At 38.1% G+C, this 17,852-nt stretch overlaps 1 protein-coding gene across 1 annotated transcript in view; it reads left to right on the top strand.

Annotated features, from left to right (window-relative positions):
* The window catches only part of LOC132344881 (craniofacial development protein 2-like), a 124,756-nt gene extending 111,432 nt beyond the window's left edge, over positions 1-13,324 (top strand). The window contains exon 6 of the transcript XR_009493929.1: positions 1,574-13,324. The gene's annotated coding sequence lies outside the window, so the exon portion shown is untranslated. The remainder of the gene's footprint in view (positions 1-1,573) is intronic.
* Positions 13,325-17,852: the final 4,528 nt, after the last annotated feature.

The following is a 17,852-nucleotide window of genomic DNA, read 5'->3' as shown; positions in this document are numbered from 1 at the left end:
TTTTTAGCTATTCAGATATTTACCATCATATTTCTAAACAACACAATCTATTCTTGGTTTTCTTAAGACTTCAGAGAGTATCTATTGATTTCCAGATGAAAGATGAGAAATTTTATGCACTCATATTTTTCTTTTTCCTTTCTCACTATTTTCCCCTAAGTTTAAGGTTTGTTTTATTGTTATTGTTTTGTTGTTTTGATTTAGTTCTTCTATTGGTTACCTTTATTTCTTAATATACTTATTTTTTCTAGTCACCAGCTCTAGACTACTCTTCCTCATATTAGATGCGATGAAGAAATCAGTGCACCTACACTTTCAGCGTTTCTTCCTCCTTGCTAAATCATTATATTTCATATTTTTAGAGTTTAATACTATTTATAGACAAAAATTATTATTATAATAACCTAACCTACGCACTGGTATCATTATATTTATACCATTTACATTGGTTCTGTATCCAATATCTTTCATGATTTGTCTATAATTTGATTTAAAAACATAAATATCTGGAAAGAAAACAATATTTAAATATTACTTTCACTAGAACATATATGATTAAGCACACAGAGCTGGTGATATAATCCCATATAGTTCCAAACACCAAAGTCCAAGAGTTTAATTTATATAGCAAATATTATATCTTACTTTAAAATTATTATGATAAAGAAATAAAGTACATATATGTTGTACATATTATATATACCAATATTGTTCAAATAATATTATATTTTAGCTTGTTTTATATTTCACCATGACTTTTTCTTTACTTGTTTTCCCATGCACACTGCCATCCTCAATGCACCTCCAATTAACATAATTTTTTTTCATAAAGTCCTCTGATTTCCTTCTGATTTCTACTAATTATATTTTTGACCTATAGCTCACTCTGAGATTTCTTTTATTGTACCTCTGGATTAGATTAAGATATTCTTAGATTCCTTTTCTTCCTCTTTCTTTGATTAGTTTTTCATATTACTAGAGTACATCCTCATAATATCTTCTTTAGAAAAGATAGATGAGAGGTAACTTTTCTGAGTTATTTCATGTTTAAAAATGCCTTTATTCCTCACTTAAACTTTATTTATAACTGTCATTGATATGGAATTCTAAATTTAAAGATTCTTTTAGTCTTTTAATACGTTATGTTGTTGATAAGATGTTGATGCCAATCTGGTGATTATTTCTTTTTGAGTAATCACTTTTTTCCCCTCTTTTCCCCTCAAAACTTTTTTGAAAGTTTTTAGGACTTTTCTTTTCATGCTTAGTGCTTTCTATATATACAAATATATATATATATATATATATATATATATATATATATATAGTGCATTTTTCCCACTTGGCTTGTGTTTGGATGTGCCAATTTTGAGGCTGATATTTTTTCCAGGAAATTTTCTTTATGTATTTTCTTTTGTTATTTCAACTCCTTTATTGTTTATATTATCTTCTTCTAAATCATCTTTTACATACGTTTTTGGTCTTTCTAAAATTTATGTTCTATACAGTACTTTTCAAATTTTAATGCATAAAAATTACCTGGGGACTTATTAAAATGAAGATTCTGATTCAATAGGTCTGGATGAAGCCTTTGATTTGGCATTTCTAATGAGACAGATGATGTCAATCCTGCTGCTGAATGGACCACATTTTGAATGGAGAAGCTTTATATTTCTTGAAATGACATCTCATATTTTTCTTTTTTTTTTTTGCCATTTTGGAAAACTGTATCAATTCTACCTTCAAAACTAAATTGAATATTTACTTCTGTCTGCCATTGTTCAATCCATAGTTTATTTTTAGATGATTTATATTTTCATTTCCAAGAACCCATATCAGCCTTTCTAATATAACAAAAATAGCATATTCTTAAGATTTTGGGGATACTGATTAGAAATTTTTTGTTCTCTTCTATTTATTCCATTATTACTCTCTGTTCTGTGGTCAGTTTTTAAAATTCAACTTTGGTTTTCTTTTGCTCCTACTTAGTCTATGTTAAATTTATGGTAATCCTTGGTTAATCACTAATATTTGGCAAAAAGGACTATATTTTCTTAATTTGCTTAGCTGTCATGAATATCATTTTAAGTCATATACACTGTTTTACCCAAAAGGCCACTTTCTTGAATGGAAGGGCTGCCTTCAGGTTCTGTGTCAAAGGATGAATCCTATAGACAAATGGCTTTTTTTCTTTCAAATACGTTAACAGGTTTAGGACAGCAAACTGCCAAAGAGGCCAACTATTCCATATATTAGATCCAGTCCAGGTGCTCTGAAGATGGTCTTCCACTTACAAACCATTATTGCTGTCCCTTAGCAATTTCTTCAGTCTGTACCTGCTTGAGGCCTCTCCAGAGATATTTTAAGGAAAATGATCCCTACCTCTACTACATCTCTTAGTGTGCATTTTGGGTTGTGATTTACTCTACTAGAGTTTATCTAACAATATAATCCAATCTGCTTTCTATCTTCCAAGACTTCATCAAACTTTCTGGTCTGCTATTGTCATCCCCCTTTCTCCTCCCTTTTTCTGGTTTGTTTCAAGTGCTGCTAACAATTTATTTATTTTTCTGTGTGTATTGTCCTTTCAATAGGAATCTAGAATGGAGAGAAGGCAGCGTAGGGCCTGTCCATCATCTTGACCCAAGAAACTATATAGCTGTCTCAGAATTACTCTAAGTGCTTATTTGAACCTGGCTGAAACACTTGGCTGTTCACAAACAGACAGACCTAACTGTAAATAGGTAAATTCCCATACAAGTTCCCTAGACCTTGCTAATTATTCTTCATGGATCAAGTAGGATTTAATAGTGTTAAGGGCTTCGGATGATTCTAAATTGTTCCCTGAGCCTCTTGGCAGTTTCATGTGTATACAGAAGACAGTGATCATAAAGCGAAATAGCTATAGAGATGTGCCTAAAGTAAGAAGGCTAAGATAAAAATGAAGGTTAAAGCAGAATTTGAACTGGCCTACAGTTTACTTTGAGGTGTTGCATATTTTTATGTTAGTTGAGCTTGACCAATTCTGCCTTGGATTTGCCAAGAAAATAATTGATGTAATCAAGATCCAAGAATGATAACATGTGAAGATCTGTGGAGGATTGGCAAAACCCCAGATTACTGGGAAAAAGCCAATGGAGTACCTATTTTTAAAAGGCCATAAAAAATTGTTTGAGATTTAATGACCTTTTACAGAGTAAAAAAGCAGTGCATACCAATTACCTTGACCCAAATAAGTTTTAGACAGTCTTAAATGGTAATGGCAGTAATGAATAGAAGTGTATCCATTTCTTATATCAACATAAAATTAAGTATCCAAAACTAGATAAATTTTTTTAATGTAAAAATGCTGGATTTTTATTTATTACCATCATTTTGTTAATATTTAAATCCATATCATGTCAAACATCTAGATAATTCAAAACATCTAGATTTTGGCCACATTTCTCCATTTTTGCCCAGGTATACATTGGTTTTTTTTAGATGTTCCTAGCTATACAAACATAGGATGCTGAATTGAAATTATTTACAGAGTCATAATTCGGATGCCAAATCTTTCCTTAATATGTATGTAAGATATGTTAACGTTTTGCACATATGACTGAAACTGATGGTGGCTGCCTTACTCTAGAATTTAAAATTAAATTCAAAATGATTCCAATAAACTAGGTCTTCATCATAAAATCAAACCAAATAAAATGAAATGTGCTGATATGCGGTGTCTTAATTAAGAAGGCAAACAAAATCCCTTTTTTAATTGAGAAGAACTATGGTAGCTCAGCTGGTAAAGAATGCACCTGCAAAAGTGGGAGACCTGGGTTTGATCCCTGGGCTGGGAAGATCTCTTCTCCAGTATTCTTGCCTGAAGAATCCCCATGGACAGAGGAGCCTGGCAGGCTACAGTCCATGGGGCTGCAAAGAGTTGGACATGACTAAGTGACTAAGGACACACACATGTTTAGGTAATAATTGAGTGGGAGAAAAAGATCAGAGGTCCCTCAGAGTTCCCAGGTAGCATTATCCACTGATTCTGTAATTTGATGAGATCTTTCTCACCTCGGATCTTTGTCTATAGTGCTTCCTCTGCTGGGATCTACTTTTCTTTCTTTCCCTTAGAAATTCTCTACTCACCCTTCCAATCTGAACCCTGTGGAGTATTTCTTGCCTTGCATTTTGAGTTAGTTTGCTTTGTTCTATGCTCTTTTGTACATTCAGATACGGCCAACATCTGAGTGTCTCCTGCCTACCAGGCACTGCATCATGAAATAATAGCTGTATTAGTATACCTCAGTGTGAGTATCACACCTCATTATGATTATCGGCATTTAACCAATTGAAGAATCTGAGGCCGATTCATTCTTTTATAAGGTATTTACTTATGTTTATTCCATATAAAGGTGTTTCATCAGTCATTAAGGGGGAAATAAAGTATACAGACACAGTCCTTGACTCCAAGTTCCTGATTTCAGCACGAGACAGTATGTAAAAGATGTGTATTCATCATATGTGTCAGTGCTATAGGAGTCAGAAGATAATGTGCCAAGTGAACAGGAAACGTCTGGATAGGGTCGGTGTATAAACCAGGCCTTAGGTCTGTTAGGTGGTAGAGGTGTTCAATGTTTGTTTAGTATTGAGTGGCATTTTGAAGGTTAAAGTTTAGGAGGAAAAACTATTCACTCATTTACTTATTCATTCACCCAACACATATTTGACTGCAAACTAGGTACCAGACTCTTCTAGGCACTGGGACATTGGTTATTTTTCTAGGTGTGAACCCTTCTTCAAATATATTCTCATTGTGCTATATTCTTAAATAAGAATTGAATTCTAGGGTTGGCAAAGCTCTTTAAAGGTCATGATATCCACCTAGTCTTTTGTTCTAACTTGTAAGGTAAAAGCAGCTACTAAGGAATTAATGGGCTTCCCTGGTGGCTCAGACGGTAAAGAATCTGCCTGCAATGCAGGAGACGCCAGCTCAGTCCATGGGTCAGGAAGATCCCCTGGAGAAGGGAATAGCAACTCATTCCAGTATTCTTGCCTGGAGAATTCCACAGACAGAGGAGCCTAGTGGGGTGACAAGAGTCAGACATGACTTAGGGACTAAAGCCCACCACCACCACCATCACCACCACGAAACAGGCCTATCTGAGTCCAGGCTCATATACCAACTCTTTCTAGGCATTTCCTGATCACTTGGCACGTTATCTGCTGACCCCTAGAACACTAATACTAGCACTAGTACTCCTATAGCATGAATACACATACCACTTTGTATTATCATGATGACTACACATCTCTTATACCCTGTCTTATGCTAAGGAGCCTGGTGAGCTACATTCCACAGGGTCACAAAGAGTTGGACACGACCGAGTGACTTATCACTTACTTACTTAGGGAATTAATATATAAACACTGAATTTTAAGCATGTTTGCTTCACCCCATTTTAAAAAAATGTATCAAAACAGCAGTGAGAAAACCACAAATATGTCCCAGTGCTCTCTTTCACATGTTGCCAGCTCCAAGGCTAACCACCGTAAGTGAAGAATTAAAGCTGCAATGAAAGATCAGCTTCATTGAAATAAGCTGCAATTAGCTTAGGTAAAACTTTCTGATTGATTTTAAATCCTAGCTAATAGCATGGCAGCATCTGGGTAAATAAGTTTAAAATATTACCTGTCAAATTAAGAAAATTTGAGAAATATTAAAAGGTACCCATTACATAGCCAGAGATGATCTTAAGACAGTCAAGAGAATATCAGCCATCAGTTGTAGTCATTCCCTGAGTGGATATGAGAATGACTGGCTGAATATGAGAAGGTCCTACTGTATCAGGATGACTCAGACTCCACAGACATTTTAAGACAGTGTTAGTGGCTCAGGAAGAATTAGGATACAGCGTCCCTATTGGTTCTGAGATTGTCCTTGAAGAGAGCATACAAGGTTTGGCAAGAATCAAAATTTACATGGACTTAACCATTCTCTGCTAATATAACCACAGTCCCTGATATTGAGCTGAGAATGAACATTCTAAAGTAACTTCTTTTTACCATTAACATTTGCAAAAGAAAAAGACTCCTAAAAGCCTCAAAACAAAGCTTGTCTAACTACACTTATTTTTGTAGAAAAAAATGTTTTACTTCTAGACTAAAAACCTGCCAACTTCCACATTAACCTAATATAACTTTAAAGCAACAAAATGCTTGACAAAAAATCAGTAACACGTAGAAAAATGCAACACTTACTTATGGGAGGGTGGAGTACAAAGGGAGAAGTAGGTACAGGATACCCAGGTTGAAAGGTGTCTTGCCTCATAGAATAATTGTATTAGTTACGCAGGGAATGCTTGTTGAGGAAAAACATCAAAAGACAGTGTTCAATTGCCTTCATTTCTCTTGTACTTGGTCATAGAGCTACACAATGAATCTTCAAGTTACCCTGTTCATCCTGTGGCCATTTCCTCCCTCCTTTCACCAAAAGAGCTGGTTCTGAGGGCCACCCTGGCCCAGGGCTCCCCTTCACACCTGCACACCTAAGAGGTTATTCCTTTTCCCCACTCCAACATCCAGAACAGAGGCTCATTGCTTATACCGCAATTTTGATAACCTAACTGGCAGAACAGTTATTCAAATTTCAAGCTTCTGAATGCAGCAAGATCAACCTAGCCTATCCACATAAATAATTTTGACATGATAAGTATGCGAGAGCGATGATAACCGATAAGTGAAGCAATTACCTTGCTTTTTTGGATTATATTAAATGAAGATTCTGATAGAGTAATGAAAAGAGACAAAGCAGACAAAAAGTCGGCTGCAGAGCTTTTGGGCACTGTGTTATCTCTATTATACCATATTGAAATAGAGAAGCTATCACCAATCATGCATTTCTATGTAACTTCTGGCTTCTAACAGTGAACAATGAATAAATTGTCACAGACAGTAACTGATAAATTGGGATTGGCAGTGCTTTTTAAAAAGCATAAATAAACTTCCTAGTCACCTTTTTCTTTCTCAAAGCCATTTTTAGGGGACTCTTGGGGGGATCCATTGTAACTTATGTTCCCTTTTATTTCCAACCTCTACCCCACCCCCTTTACTGCCCCTGTTCTTTGTTTAATAATCAGTTTTAAGGAATCAAAACTGTGTTCTGGCATTATCACCAAATTTCACCAATTGGTTCTTGATTTGGTTTGTGGCATGACTATCTGAAATTCACAACTTCAAGTTAATTGAGAAAGTGTATTTTTGGTAAAGTAAGTTTTACAAATAAGGGTTAAATGTAAAATATGGGCAATCCATTCCATGAACTTTGGATTCTAGCAGAATGAAAGTTCTTTAACAGCCCACAACTGTTTTAATGATGGCCCAGTCCTGCATTCATTCATTGTTCACAAACAATATCGCCTTTGTTTTAAACCCCTTAAATGAGAGAGGCCCTTAGGTGTGAGCGGATGAACTTTTCGAATGTGAATCATTCCAACTCAGTATCCTGGCAAAGTCTATTCACCCAGGAGTCTTTGGGTTTAATGATGACTTGTTTATTTATTTTTATTTTCTTTTTCAGACAGGCTGTGGTATGAGAAGGTTTGGTTTAGGAATAAATAGGATTTGGTTCTTTTCACAATTACAGCATGGACCACCTAAGCTCATTACGTTAACACACCACCCACCATAATGCAGAGGTGGGAGCTTGAAGGACTCAATCCCAGTGCCACCACTACTCATGGTGTGACATTGGTCAAGTCCATTTTACTCCGAGTATCTCTTCTGTGAAATGAAAGTCATATGGTTTAAGAGAGTGCATGTTAGTGAAAGTGCTTTGTAAACAATTAGGCACAGGGAAAATGATAGTTAGTATTGATCTAGCTGGTGGATGCCCTCAAGGCTGAGAAAGAACCAGGCCCAATGCTGCCATTGGCTTTATCAAGATTGGAGTTTCAGACTGATCACTTTTAATGGCAGGGTCGTCTGACTTAGTTCTCTGAAACAAAGAGTGTGGGAAAAAGCATCATTAGTCTTCTGTTCCTATAAGCAAAAGCATTTATTTCCTCTCTTGTTAAAAATGCATAAGCAAACCATTCACGTGGCTGCTTTTGGGCCAAAATGAAAGGGCCAATAAAGTTATTAAAAGCTAATCACATTTGATTACATTATTGCCATTATGGTGTTTAAAGTAACATTTGTTCTGTTGATCAAGTTCCAGTCTTACTACATCTGTAAAGAATTTGCTTTTAAAGACCAGAAAAACAACAACATGGAAATGAAGCCCAGTGCCTGCACCAAAGACTGGATCTTTGGATTGTTTTTCCACGAGTTTTTTATGACAAGCCTACACTGCTGGAGCTCAGATCTCCAGTCACATAAGCTAAGGACATGCTGGTTGAGAGCTTCCAAGGCTATGGGGCAGAGATGGAGGAGGAGGAGGAGAAAGGAGACCTTGATATTGCTAACCCACAGCAAGGTCTGGTTTAACATGACTTTGGCAGTTGTTTTACTTTAAGGACACATTTAGCAAGCTGACTTCACGTTACTGTTTGTTACTCATCATGTTCTTCTTATATGTATAATTTATTCCCTACAGTAAAAAAGACAGGCTGTTCCTGTTAATTGAAATAAAGGCAGGACTTCCCTGTGGTCCAGTGGTTAAGACTTTGCCTTCCAGTGCAGGGGGTGCAGGTTTAATCCCTGGTTAGGGAGCCAAGATCCCACATGCCTTGCAGCCAAAAAAACAAAAACAAAAAAACAAAACATAAAGCAGAAGCAATATAGTAACAAATTCAATAAAGACTTAAAAAAAAAAAGAAATAAAGGCAAAGAAAATTTGTCAGTTTGTTCATGGCCAATAGCAGCTTTATCCTTAGATTTTAGAAATCAGTAATTTAAAAACTGAAGTATAGCTGACTTAGCAATCTTGTTGTTCAGTCGCTAAGTCACGTCCAACTCTTTGTAAACCCATAGACTGCAGCACTCCAGGCTTCCCTGTCCTTCACCATCTCCCAGAGTTTGCTCAAACTCATGTCCATTCAGTCAGTGACGCCATCCAACCATCTCATCCTCTGTTGCCACCTTCTCCTTCTCCCTTCAGTCTTTCCCAGAATCAGGGTCTTTTCCAATGAGGTGGATCTTTGCATCAGGTGGGCAAAGTACTGGAGCTTCAGCTTCAGTATGTTATGATGTGATTGATCATGATTGAACATAACCAGAGAGATGTGTTCACAAAGTGGATCAGGTACGTACTGTACAGCTCAGGGCCAACTGTTATCATTAGTCAAGAACAGCATCCAGGAGTTCCAAAAGTACCCCTACCCACACCATTCTGACCACCTGAGCACCACTCCCCCCACATCGCCTCTAGAATTCCCTGCCACCCAACAATTAAAGGTTAGTGATTGGCACACCCGAAAGCTTCATATATCCATTCTGATTGGTCAGTACCTAAATCCTCCTGATAAGTATTTGAGTAGCATAGATGTCTGGAGAAGGCAATGGCAACCCACTCCAGTAGTCTTGCCTGGAAATTCCCATGGACGGAGGAGCCTGGTGGGCTGCAGTCCATGGGGTTGCAAAGGGTCGGACACAACTGAGCGACTTCACTTCCACTTTTCACTTTCATGCATTGGAGAAGGAAATGGCAACCCACTCCAGTGTTCTTGCCTGGAGAATCTCAGGGACTGCGGAGCCTGGTGGGCTGCCGTCTATGGGGTCGCACAGAGTCGGACACAACTGAAGTGACTTAGCAGCAGCAGCAGCATAGATGTCTATTTAGTATTACAAAGTCAAGTACAAAGACTTAAGGGCTATATTTCAGCCCATAGAAATGTCTGTAGACCTTTAAAGAAGTCAAGATAAGTCTAATAGGGAAACTTCAGTTCAGTACAGTCATTGGAATGTCAAAGTTCAAAGTTCAAATTTCAGTCATTCAATCATGTGCAACTCTTTGTGACCCCATGAATCGTAGCACGCCAGGCCTCCCTGTCCATCACCAATTCATGGAATTCACCCAAACTCATGTCCATCAAGTCAGTGATGCCATCCAGCCATCTCATCCTCTGTTGTCCCCTTCTCCTCCGGCCCCCAATCCCTCCCAGCATCAGAGTCTTTTCCAATGAGTCAACTCTTCGCATGAAGTGGCCAAGTATTGAGTTTCAGCTTTAGTATCAGTCCTTCCAATGAATACCCAGGACTGATCCCCTCTAGAATGGACTAGTTGGATCTCCTTGCAATCCAAGGGACTCTCAAGAGTCTTCTCCAACACCACAGTTCAAAAACATCAATTCTTCGGCACTCAGCTTTCTTCACAGTCCAATTCTCACACCCATACATGACCCCGGGAAAAACCATAGCCTTGACTAGAAGAACCTTTGTTGGCAAAGTAATGTCTCTGCTTTTGAATATGCTATCTAGGTTGGTCATAACTTTCCTTCCAAGGAGTAAGCGTCTTTTAATTTCATGGCTGCAATCACCATCTGCAGTGATTTTGGAGCCCAAAAAAATAAAGTCTGACACTGTTTCCCCGTCTATTTTCCATGAAGTGATGGGACCAGATGCCATGATCTTCGTTTTCTGAATGTTGAGCTTTAAGCCAACTTTTTCACTCTCCTCTTTCACTTTCATCAAGAGGTTGTTTAGTTCCTCTTCACTTTCTGCCATAAGGGTGGTATCATCTGCATATCTGAGTTTATTGATATTTCTCCCGGCAATCTTGATTCCAGCTTGTGCTTCTTCCAGCCCAGCATTTCTCATGATGTACTCTGCATATAAGTTAAATAAGCAGGTGACAATATACAGCCTCGATGTACTCCTTTTCCTATTTGGAATCAGTCTGTTGTTCCTTGTCCAGTTCTAACTGTTGCTTCCTGACCTGCATACAGATTTCTCAGGAGGCAGGTCAGGTGGTCTGGTATTCCCATCTCTTTCAGAATTTTCCACAGTTTATTGTGATCCACACAGTCAAAGGCTTTGGCATAGTCAAGAAAGCAGAAATAGATGTTTTTCTGGAACTCTCTTGCTTTTTCCATGATCCAGCAGATGTTGGCAATTTGATCTCTGGTTCCTCTGCCTTTTCTAAAACCAGCTTGAACATCTGGAAGTTCACGGTTCACATATTGCTGAAGCCTGGCTGGGAGAATTTTGAGCATTACTCTACTAGCGTGTGAGATGAGTGCAATTGTGTGGTAGTTTGAGCATTCTTTGGCATTGCCTTTCTTTGGGATTGGAATGAAAACTGACCTTTTCCAGTCCTGTGGCCACTGTTGAGTTTTCCAAATTTTCTGGCATATTGAGTGTAGCACTTTCACAGCATCATCTTTCAGGATTTGAAATAGCTCAACTGGAATTCCATCACCTCCACTAGCTTTGTTCATAGTGATGCTTTCTAAGGTCCACTTGACTTCACATTCCAGGATGTCTGCTCTAGGTGAGTGATCACACCATCATGATTATCTTGGTCGTGAAGATCTTTTTTGTACAGTTCTTCTGTGTATTCTTGCCACCTCTTCTCAATATCATCTGCTTCTGTTAGGTCCATACCGTTTCCGTCCAATTATCGAGCCCATCTTTGCATGAAATGTTCCCTTGGTATCTCTGATTTTCTTGAAGAGATCTCTAGTCTTTTCCATTCTGTTGTTTTCCTCTATTTCTTTGCATTGATTGCTGAGGAAGGCTTTCTTATCTCTCCTTGCTATTCTTTGGAACTCTGCATTCAGATGCTTATATCTTTCCTTTTCTCCTTTGCTTTTTGCTTCTCTTCTGTTTAATACTTTTAATCTATGTATTCTATTTATGCTTTATAGGTTACTCTGGATATGTTTGATAAAGATTCTTAAGCTTTCCACTTAAGATGAGTGTTATATATGTGGATAAAGCACAAGTCATACTGCTCTGGCAGGTACTGACAAAGGTCCCTGAATTGCCCAAACACCCTGCAAACCTCTTATGGTAAAGTACCTTTGACAACTGTCCTTAAAAAATATGGGATAGGTCGAAAAGAATGAAGCTTAACTCAGCCCATGCCATTTAGAACACTGACATATTTACATGACCTGCAAAACTATACCAGACACTTATGTGTTCCAGTACCAAAATATGCTTTCCAAAAACCTAGAAGTATTCTCTAAGATAGTCTGGAGTTCCAACTAGTAATGTTACTTATGGATTGCATCCTTCTTGAACACTTTTATTTTTATTTTTTGAACACTTTTTAAAAAAGAAATAAAAATGAAGGCTTCTGGTGAGATACTCACCAGGGATCTGGCTGCTCACCAGGGAATGGGTGCATCTTGAGTTTTGAGCATCCCAGTGAATGCCATCAGCTCATGTTCTCATTGAGTTCACCAGTGTTGATTTCCTCACATGGAGAGTACTAGTGGTGATGTGTATGTGAGCAGGGCACAGGAGCTGGAGGAGGGGGGCATGCTCTCTCACATTGAGGGGAGTATAAATAAGGATTTGGTCTTCTTCCCACTCCAGGGAGGTTCATGAAAAAATAAATATTCTTGAGATGAAATGGTGAGTCCTTTTCTCATTCTTCTTGGAATGATTTTCATTCATTCTGTTTGTATCAGCTCCTCACTCTCTATTTACTTATTCATCAAATATTTACTGAGTGTTTACTGTTAAGCCAGGAACCATCACAGGCACTGGGATCCAGTCCCCGAAAGGACCTGACTCAAAGGTCACCACATCTGAGAAGCATTCCATGAGTATCTTGAGCAGGAGTTGCCCACATCTAGATCCCATACTATCTCCATGGTTAGGATATTTATTACACTATATTCTAATTAGCTGTGTCAGGTTCTTTACCCCACTCTAAATTATGACTTTCTTGAAGGGGATGATTGGATCTTGATCACCCCTGTATTCTCACAGCCATCAAAACATTATTTGTGACACTGTAGATTGATTGCAAAGCGATTATGATTCTTCACCCTTTCCTGCGTCCATAGCTTTGCTGTATGACCTTGCAGTGTCTCTCGTCAAGAGGCAGATCTTATTTCCTGATTCCTGGAATGTACTCTGGCCAATAGAATATGGCAGAAGTGATAGTAGGCCAGTTCTGAGATTATATCTCAAGAAAGAACAGGCCTGATCTAGCCTGCTGGATGATGAGAACCCTTGGCTCAGTCACTCCTTTGTCTCCCTCACTAACACTCAGCCAAACACCACATATGTGAGGAAGACTAACCTACACCAGCAACCCTCAGCCAACTCCCTAGCTGAACACGAACAGATGAATATGCCCTGCTAAGGTGAGCTGATCCTGGCGCAGATCAGCCAACTATCAACTGATCCATAAGCTCATGAAAAATAATAAATACTTAGTTTGAAGCCACTCAGGCTTGATGTGATTTGTTATACAGCAATTGCTAACTGATACGGTGACATTTTTGTCTTTAAATTTTCTTCCCTTTCTACCCAAACAACAAAAACAAAGGCTGTGTATGCTCTTATCTAGAAAGCTTAGCATTTTGTTTGGGGAGGAACAGTCAGTTCTTTAGTTTTCTAAATCTAGTCGTTGCCAATCTTGGCCTGGTAACTAGCTCATTCAGTGTTAGAACTGGAAACTGACCCAGTGATCATCTTTACCGCCCCCCCCACCCCCGCCCACCCCACACAATTCTCGACAAGGAAACTGAGCCAACAGATGTGGTATAACTTCCTTAAGGTCAACTAATCTCTTCCCAAGAGAAAAACAGTCTACTCTTGCATGGTACCAGAAAAGAACTGTGGGCCTTCACATTTGTGGCACATCTCTTAGCTCCCAACCAAGTTTTGATAACTAGTTTTTCATTTATCTTCTTTTTGTAAGAGGTAGAGTTGGCACAAATGTTCATAAACACAGTCAAACTTTATGAGGAATGCTCTACGCATCCAAGAACGAGGTTATCAAATTGCTTCAATTACTAAAGATGTGTAGTATGTGTATTTTCTTCTGCCCCATTTATAATGTTTTTGAACCTTCACTGCAGGCTAAATGTATGCCAAGAGTTCTCCAACAGATAGATGTGTGTTCATGCTTGCCCCTTTAGCTTGAAGCTTATTAGTCTTACAAAACACCAATTTCTCAACTGACCCCATGATTACTGTTAAACTCCAACTTGGAGAATGCGATCACTCCTGAGGTTTGTTTGCTAGAGGAATTTGAGTCACTGCTGGAGTCTGTGATTCTTGGATGACCATAATCAAACAGGCTCAGGGGCTCTTCAAAGAACATTATTTTCTGGCAAGAAATTTAACAGCTTCAATCTGAAAAATATATTCTGGGGCCTAACATTTTGGTGTTTGGCTTAGTAGAATATAATATCAACTTTCTTTGCTGAGTAGGTGAAGGAAGCATGGATTGGAGATGGGAAGAAAGAGCTAAGGGCTGTGGTTGAAGCATTTTCAAGTGGTGATGGAGTATTTTCCCAGTGAAAGGCAAGAGCTGAGAAACTCATAGGTATCCCGCTCTAAATTTATAAAATTGAAACAATGAAGAAAAAGTATTTTTTGTACTGATTTTCTCTTAATCAGAAATCAAATTGAACCTTGTCTCATGACAAAGTAAAATTAACTCTTCCGTTAATTACTATGACTATCTTCCCCATATTTATTTTGGTAGCCGTGTCAGTGGTAGAAAACTCTTTTTAAATTGCTTCTTGCCTATTATAAATTACAAATTCATACAATTTTGATAAATGATTTTATTCTCTCCTTTATACTTGCTTTGGGGCCTTTTGCAACAGATGATTTTTCAGAGAAATGCCTTGGTGACTTAAAATAAAGAAATGTGAAGAAAGGTCATATCAACAAGATTAACTATGTGGAGAGACATCAGGCCTTAGAAGTACCTATCAATCAAAGGGAACCTCATCTTTCCTTTTGTTTTCATTCTAAGGGTGTTCCAAAACCTTGGAATATTATAAGCGAAACTTAAGAGGCTATTATGATTGGCTGAGGAGTCGTCAGCCCAGAATTACCTTAAATGTGACTTTTGGCTTTAGGCGTATGTTTTTCCCAAGTTATGTCACAGTTGAGATGTACTCTTCAGATTGTCATGAACTCTGTCAGGACTAAAGGGGACATATTATTTGCTAATTTAAACACTTTATGTCTGTTTAGGCAGAATGTCTGAAAAAAGTTGGCTGCTGTGCTGTTCCAAAGCACACATTCTTTCAGTTCAGTTCAGTTCAATCGCTCAGTCATGTCCAACTCTTTGCAACCCCATGAATTGCAGCACGCCAGGCCTCCCTATCCATCACCAACTCCTGGAGTTCACCCAAACTCATGTCCATCAAGTTGGTGATGCCATCCAGCCATCTCATCCTCTGTCGTCCCCTTCTCCTCCTGCCCCCAATCCCTCCCAGCATCAGAGTCTTTTCCAATGAGTCAACTCTTCACATGAGGTGGCCAAAGTACTGGAGTTTCAGCTTTAGCATCATTCCTTCCAAAGAACACCCAGGACTGATCTCCTTTAGAATGGACTGGTTGTACACATTCTTTACTAAGACGCTAATCTTCCAAAATGACTTTCTTCTACCCAACTTGTGAAGCAGGTGAAGTAAAGATAAATGTTAAACTTTACTTTGATTTTACCATGATTGTCAGGATATGATAAAATTCATTCATTCATCAAACAGGTGTTAGGCAACTACTATGCCCCAGGCATGATAGTGGATATCAGAGGACCCGCATTTTGCCTTCCAGTGCTCAAAGACTGGTATGGGAGACAGGTACATAATCAGATTATAGGACTTCTCTGGTGGTACAGTGGATAAGAATCTGCCTGCCAATACAGGGTACATGGGTTCAATCCTTGGTCTAGGAAGATACCAAATGCTTCGAAGAAACTGAGCTCATGCACCACAACTACTGAACCCATGCTCTAAAGCCCAGGAGCTGCAACTATGGAAGCCCATGTACCCCAGAAGCAGTGCCCTGCAACAAAAGAAGCCACTGCAGTGAGGAGCCTGAGCATGGCAATGAATAGTAACCCCCACTCGCTGCAACTAGAGAAAGCCCATGTGCAGCAATGATGACTTAGGTCAGCCAAAAATAAATAAATAATTTTTAAAAGATCACAGAACACTGGGAGGGATTTTTGTTTGTTTGTTTGTTTTTTCTAGCTCTTATATTGAGTCCTTCTGAATCTTACTTGGTTTTGTGGGAAAAATTAAGCTCCTTTGCTTTGGAAATCTATAGATTGGAGAGAATGCCAAAAAAGGTGAAGAATGAAGCTAGAGACAGGCACATTTTGTCACTGAAGGGGAAAGAAGGTGTACTTCATCTAAATTTGGGATTCATAGACTTAGTGAACGAATTTATGGTTACTGGAGGAAGGCTGGGAAGGAAGAATAGATTGGGAGTTTGGGTTTGATATGTATACACTGTTATATTTAAAATAGATAAACAACAAGGGTCTACTGTAGAAAAAATAAAAATAAATAAATTTGGAAGTCGTATAAGGAGGAGGAGAAAAGCCCTCCCGGAAAAGGTGACCCCAGGATAAATCTTGATATAAATATGATTTGGTTCCTATTAGAGAGGGACTAACTCTGCATCTTCCCCATGAAATCTCTATCCTTAGTGAGAAATTATCAACAAAAGCTTTTGGACCAACTGAAATATCTTTCAGGGTTGCCCGTGTTATACTCTGGCAAGTCACTGGAGAAACTTGTGTGTGTTGTTCAGCCTGTTCATGCTGGCAAGTCAATTAACTAACCCAGCCTACTCAACTGGAGGTGTGACGTGGTTTGTACTGTGTTTTGTGGTTAACTTTCATTTATGTTATTATTACTGATGTTATCTGTTATGGATGTTGTAGTGAAAATAAATTTTTTTGCTCTTTCTCTAGGCTCAAGGAAAAGGAGGGTTTTATAAACCAATAAATACACTTAAAATTTCTCAACACAGAAAATATAGACAGTCCTGTTCTTTGACAAACATGCTGGCATTTTCATATGGAAGGTTTTTGTTTTCAAACAAATGACTTTCTGATTGTTCTCAAGTAGTTCTGTAGTACTTTAGAACAGAAAAGATTGAAAAGATAGGTAATTTTCTCAGTCAAATTGAAACTTTAAAATTTCCTTGGACTTTTTGCTGATTTTTCTTGCACATTTTGCACATTTTATACATTTTCCATTTAATACACTCACGAAGGCAGTTCTGGCTTATCTGTGAGTAACTAGGCGCTACCTTGGCTCAGACATTCCTAAATCCATCTATTTTAAGAATTTTAAAGTACCTCTTATCATTTCAGAATTCAGATTCAAAGTCAGGGAAAGGAAGAGAGATATTTGTTCTTGGCTTCAGTCCCATTCTGAACAATATGAGGCTGATATGGTAGCTTGGAGAATGAATTTGGGATGTGTATAGATTTTATTTTAAAACTACTTACAGTTCCTTTCATGAACAAGCAAATGGTGGTTCTGCAACCATCTTCCCCAACTGAAAACACATCTATTGTGAAAGGAACACTCTCTTAGCTCTCAGTGTATCTTTTTAAAATAAAAATAAAACTGTATTGTACTTGTTTGTGGGAAGATTAAGATTCTTTGCTTAGAAAACCTCTTATATAGAGAGAAAATCAATAACAAGCATAAGATCATTTGTCACATGAGTTCCTGGAAACTGAGGTACCTGGACAAGAAAGGTGAAGCATAGAATTAACTCTTATTTCCAGTTCATGACTAAAATGAGCTGAGCAAACAGGTTCCCTCAGCCCTGTGAAAAATCCAACCAGAATTCCTTAGACCATCAATTTTGCTTTGTGTTTTGGAGTCTTACTATTCCTAAAAATGACTAAAATGACTCCACAATGAGATTATAAAGACCACATAGTTTTCTTAGACGACCCTGGCCAATGCCTGTCTCTTCCACAC

The sequence above is a fragment of the Bos taurus genome, chromosome 3, assembly GCF_002263795.3.
Source record: "Bos taurus isolate L1 Dominette 01449 registration number 42190680 breed Hereford chromosome 3, ARS-UCD2.0, whole genome shotgun sequence".
Classification (NCBI taxonomy): Eukaryota; Metazoa; Chordata; class Mammalia; order Artiodactyla; family Bovidae; genus Bos; species Bos taurus.
The sequence above is the reverse complement of the archived record's forward strand: the minus strand, read 5'-3'. Positions and strand labels throughout refer to the sequence as shown.